We start from the raw sequence: 6,373 nt of genomic DNA, 5'->3' as shown, positions 1-6,373 counted from the left end.
TGCCTGCTGCTTCTCATCCTTACCTTCTCCTACATTTTTATTTATATATTTTTTATTTCTCTAAGCCTGGATTTTGTGATTTTTCCCCATCTCTAGTTTGAATATTGAATTTTTAATATTTGTAACCCCAATCCTTCCCTCAGATTGTTATATATATATATATTAACCCTATATAGGGTTAATATATATATATATATAGTTATAATATAGTTAATATATAGGGTTATATATATATATATATATATATATATATATATATATATGAATAACCAATGTGCCTTGGAGAAAGGAATAACCAGCATGTGTTTTGCTATATGGTACACATCTGTTATACTTATTTGGATACCTATAATGATCATATTTTTTATGTCCAAGGGAAAAATTTTTAATTTATGACATATTTATTCTATATACACTTAGTGTTTAGTATAATACTTCTATTCACATCTAGATATCAAATATTCATGTCAATTCATACAGTGTATTAATAATAAAATAAATTAATAATAACAAGGGTTGACAAAATTAGGGTAGCATCTTAGTGGCAATGCTATTCTTTAGACCAGTGCTACTCAATAGAACTTTCTGCAACAATGGAAATCTCTATTCTGTTCTTTTTTAAAAATATTTTTTCAATGTTTATTTATTTTTGAGAGACAGAGAAAGACAGAGCATGAGCAGGGAAGGGGCAGAGAGAGAGGGAGACACAGAATAAGAAGCAGGCTCCAGGCTCTGAGCTGTCAGCGCAGAGCCCAATGGGGGGATTGAACTCATGAACCATGAGATCATGACCTGAGCCAAAGTCGGATGCTTAACCAACTGAGCCACCCAGGCACCTCTCTATTCTGTTCTATCCAATAGGTAGACACTAGCCTCTGGCTATCGAGTATTTAAAATATGACTAGTGAGACTGAGGAACTGAACTTTAATTAAAATGTTTTTAATTGATTACATTTTCAATTTAAATAGCCACACATGGTTAGTGGCTACCATATTGGAGAGTACAGCTTTAAACCATACATTCTGATAATAAGCCCTCACTATTATTTCAATTTGGGCATAATATTCTCATGTTAAAGCCTGGTAACCAGCTGCAGACAACATAAGCAGGCCAATTTTTAAAAATATTTACAGCCTCATGTATTTCTTTTTCTTTAAATAGTCTTTTTATGCCTGTTGCCCAATTCCCCCACCCAACCCTGCCCTGCCATTCAACCGTTTGTCTTTTTGCAGGAGCTGTTCATATATTTTTTTTTTTAATTTTTTAACGTTTATTTATTTTTGAGACAGAGAGAGACAGAGCATGAACGGGGGAGGGTCAGAGAGAGAGGGAGACACAGAATCTGAAACAGGCTCCAGGCTCTGAGCTGTCAGCACAGAGTCGGACGCGGGGCTCGAACCCACGGACAGTGAGATCGTGACCTGAGCCGAAGTCGGCCGCCCAACCGACTGAGCCACCCAGGTGCCCCTAGGAGCTGTTCATATATTAAAGAAGTTAACCCTTAGGCTGCACTAAAGCTGTAATTTTTAATTTAAATTTGAACTTTTTTTTTTTGGCCATTTAAAATATTTTAACTTGTATGTGCTTGGACCTATTTATTTATTTTTAAAGTTTAATTTATTTTGAGAGAAACAGAGAGGGAGCAGAGGTCAGGGCGGGACAGAGAGAGGAAGAGACAGAATCCCAAACAGGCTCTGTGCTGTCAGTGCAGAGCCCAATTGGGCCTTGAACTCATGAACTGTGAGATCATGACATGAGCAAGATCAAGAGTTGGACACTTAACCAACTGAGCCACACAGGTGCCCCTGGATTTATTTATTTATTCTTTCACAGTTTAGAGAGATTTTCCCATTCTAATATTATAATTTTTCTATGTTTTCTTCTAATAGTTTTATGATTAAAAAATTTGATTCATCTCAACACTATTTATGGAATAATCCTTTCCTTCTCTACTGAGAAATATTTGTTTCATTTCTTTACTATTATCTGTGATATCACATTGTTTCTATTTATTCAAGTCTTCTCTATGCGTGTATGTGACCTGCAGTAATAATTTAAGGTTTTTCTTTATATAGCTTTGACATATTTCTTGTTAATTTTATTACTATCTTATTATTGCTCTTATAAATGGGATCTATTATTTCATTATATTTGTAACTGATTGTTGTTTGTATACAGGAAGGTTATTTATTCATTCATTTATTTTATCTTAATTTTTCACCCATTCCTTTAATTATTGTGTCAGCTGATACTTCTATAACGAGGTTAAATAATCATGCTAACTGATATTCTTTTTCTTAACTTTAATAGAAATGTGTTTCTCGGTTAAGCATGATGTATGATTTTATAAAATTGTGCGTGTAAAATTGTGTGAAGCAAGAACCTATATATCCCCATTTTATTAAGAATTCTTTAATTAAAATGAAGAATGGATGTGAATATGATTAAATGCAACTTTTTATCTATGGAGATGATTATGTAATTTTCCTTTCATCTTAATTAATATGATGTATTACATTAATACATTTCCTAATAATGAGTATCTTACCATCCTTGGTATTAACTAAGCTGACCAGAGTGTATTACTTTGTTTATTTGTATTTAAGTTTTTATTTAAATTCTAGTTAGTTAACATACAGTATAATATTAGTTTCAGGTATACAATATAGTGATTCAACACTTCCATACAACACCCGTTGTTTATCACCAGTGCCCTCCTTAATCCCCATCACCTATTTTACCCATCCCCCCAACCCAGAATGTATTAGTTTTTTAAATGTGCTGTTAAATTCCACTTTTTAATGATTTAATTATGATTTGTGAGTAGATATTTATAATTGATCTATAGTTTTTTGTATGCAACAAATGTTGGGTTTTGGTGTCAGTGTTTTACTGGCATTAAAACAAAAAGAAAAAAATGTGTGCATGATTTCCTTATTTTCCTATTTCCTGAGACAGTTTTTTTTTAAGTTTACTTATTTATTGAGAGAGAGAGACAGAGAGAGAGAGAGAGAGAAAGATAGAATATCCCAAGCAGGCTCCACGCTATCAGTGCACAGCCTTGATGCAGAGCTCAAACACATGAACTGTGCAGTCATGACCTCAGTTGCAATCAAGAGTTGGATACTTAACCAACTGACCCACCTAGGTGCCCTGCCTGAGATAGTTTAAATAGTATTGGGGAAAGTTTTTATTGTGGAAAATGTTAAACATATATGAAAGTAGTTAGAATAGTGTAAAGTAACCCCATGTATCACCTAACTTCAGCAATTATAAATTAATGATCATGCTTATTTCATCTACTCCCCCCACCCTGTCTATTTCTCCTTTCATATTATTTTGTTTCCATATTATTTTGAAGCAAATCTTAGACAATAATAATGGTCTATTTAAACTTTCTGTCTTTTCTGAAGTCAATTTGATAATGTTATGGTTTTCTGAAGAATCATACATTTTCAGATTTTTGTTCATGAATTTGATCAAAGGAGTCTATTGTTCTTTTAATATCCTCTAATTCTAATTCTGTGGTTATTTCTGTTTTATTTCTTTCAAAAGTATAACTGTGATTTCTTCACTTTTTTTCTTAGAATCATGAATGTTTTATTTAGCATACTTTTCTTAAAGAACTGACATTTAAAAAATGTTCTGCCTTTTTTCCCATTTTCTGTTTAATATTTTTCTTGCTGTCATCTTCCCTTTGCTTTTTTAAGGCTCATTTTGTTGTCTTTTTAAAAGTTCTTGAGTGAATACTTAATTTTTATTCTTTTTATCATTAATATCAGTTATAAGACTATCCATACTCTTCTGAGCACTGCTTTATCTGCATCTCTTAGGTTCTGGTATGCATTATTTTTATCACTTTTATTTTCTGGGTACTTGTCAAGAATGGTGAAAGATCTGAGATTTTATCCTATATGCAAGGTAACAAGTTAGCCTGCCACAGTTTCATGGATGCTGGCATAAGACATGAGACCCCCTAATAAGAGGCAAAGACTGTTTGTTACTTATAGCATTAACAGCAGTCTAAGAATTGGTATTTGTGCTAGTTCCCTGAGCCTCACCATATGAGTGAAATCATATGGTATTTGTATTTCTCTGACTGACTTATTTCACTTAGGATTATGCCCTCTGGGTCCATCCCTATTGTTGCAAATGGCAATAACTCATTTTTTTAATGGCTGAGTAATATTCGTGTGTGTGTGTGTGTGTGTGTGTGTGTGTGTATTCATGCACACAAAACCCTCATGCTTCTTTATCCATTTTTCTAAATTTTTGTAACAGCCAGTAAGCTTGATTGTCTTTTTCCTTTCCTTTCTCTTCTCTTCTTTTCTTTTCTTTTTGAAAGAGAGGGGGAGACAGAGAGAGAGAGAGAGTGAGAGAGAGTGGGGGAGAGTAGAGGAGAGAGTTGGGGGGCAGAGGGAGAGAAAGAGAGAGAATCCAAGCAGCCTCCATTCCCAGTGCGGAGCCTGACACAGCGCTCGATCCCACAACCCTGGGATCATGACCCAAGCCAAATCAAGAGTCAGAAGCTCAACCAACTGAGCCACCCAGGCACCCCAGCTTGATTGACTTTTGAAGCTCCAAAGGGAGATATTATCTGTATATTCCAAGATCTGTTCCAAGGTCTTTCCAAACCTGCTCCCTATACAAACATCCTTGAAAAGATAGTCCAGAACAAAGGAAATTACTGCCTTAGCTTAAAAGATGTGCACAAATGCGAGAGACCCATGAAAAATAGTTTTCCAACAATAGCCATTCTTTGTTTCTACACCATCTTGGCTTCTAGAGATTATCCCCAAGAATATGCCACTCTATTGGCCACTCTGATTAATCTGAACAGAACCAAATCCATTCACTTTGTCTCATACAAACACATGCATCTCAACAGGACTTTAAGCTGCAGTTTAGACAAACTGCAGTATAGACCTCAACCATGCCCCCCATGTTTCTAGATTCAATAGCTGAAAAACTCCCATAAACTCATCAGGTCTATCTTAGAAAAACTTGATGGCTTTACTAGTCATTAGAGAAATGCAAATCAAAACCACAATGAAATATCACCCCACACCTATTCAGATGGCTACTATCAAAAAACCAGAAAAAAGCAAGTGTTGGTGAGGATATGGAGAAAGTGGAACATGTGTACTGTTGGTGGGAATGTAAAATGGTGCCAGTATTATGGAAAACAGTATGATGATTCCTCAAAAAATTAAAAACAAATTACTATATGATACAGCAATTCCACTTCTAGATGTATGTCCAAAAGAATTGAAAGCAGGACCTTGAAGAGATATTTGCACACCCACATTTATAGCAGTGTTATTCATAGTAGCCAAGAGAGGGAAGCGACCCAAATGTCTGTTGATGGAGGCATGAATAAACAAAATGTGGCATATATATACACAATGGAATATTATTCAGCTTTAAAAAGGAAGAATATCCTATCATATACTACAACATGGATGAATCTTTAGAACATTATGTTAAGTGAAATAAGCCAGTTACAAAAGACAAATAGTATATGATTCCACTTATATGAAATATTAAAGTAGTCAAGTTTATAGAAACAGAAAGTAGAAATGGTTGTTTCCAGGGGCAGTAGGGGAGGGAGAAATGGGGAACTGTTTAATGGGTATAGAGTTTCAGTTTGTAGGATGAAAAATTTCTAGAGATCTACTGCACAACAATGTAAATATACCTACCATTATTTAACTGTACACTTAAAAATGGTTAAGATGGTAAAAAAAATAGGTGTGTGTGTGCATGTATTTGTGTTTTACTGCAATTAAAAGGAACTCAAACCAGGTGGATTTCTCCTTCAATTTAGTTTCTATACTGCACCCATCACCCAACTTTTAACAATTATCAATTCATGATAAGATTAACAATTTATTCTTGTTTAATCTATATACCTATCTACTCCTGTATCCTTCATTATTTCAACATCATATAATTTTACCCATAAATCTGAGTATATATGTGCAAAAGATAAATATTTCTAAAAACTTTTATTATAATTTTATCTGTCAGCACAAAACCATCATCACATCTAAAAAAATTAATGATTTCTGGTTGCTGTGCCTAAGTATGGTCTTTTCTTTACATTACTTAAAATTTATATTGATTCTGTATCTTGATATATTTCTTTAGTCTTGGAAAATAATCAGACATTATCTCTTCAAGTTTTCTTTCTGCCCTATTCACTCTCTCCTTTCTTGTGCAACCCTAATTACAAGATTCTTAGAACTTCTCTCTGTATCATTTATGTCCCTTGCAAATCTTTTATGAAAAAAAAAAACCCAGAGAAACCTGAGTCTGAGAGTTCCTCTAAAATATATTTGGGAGGATAATGGACATAATTTAAAAATTTTT

Source organism: Panthera tigris, chromosome A2 (genome assembly GCF_018350195.1).
Source record: "Panthera tigris isolate Pti1 chromosome A2, P.tigris_Pti1_mat1.1, whole genome shotgun sequence".
NCBI lineage: Eukaryota > Metazoa > Chordata > Mammalia > Carnivora > Felidae > Panthera > Panthera tigris.
The sequence above is the reverse complement of the archived record's forward strand: the minus strand, read 5'-3'. Positions refer to the sequence as shown.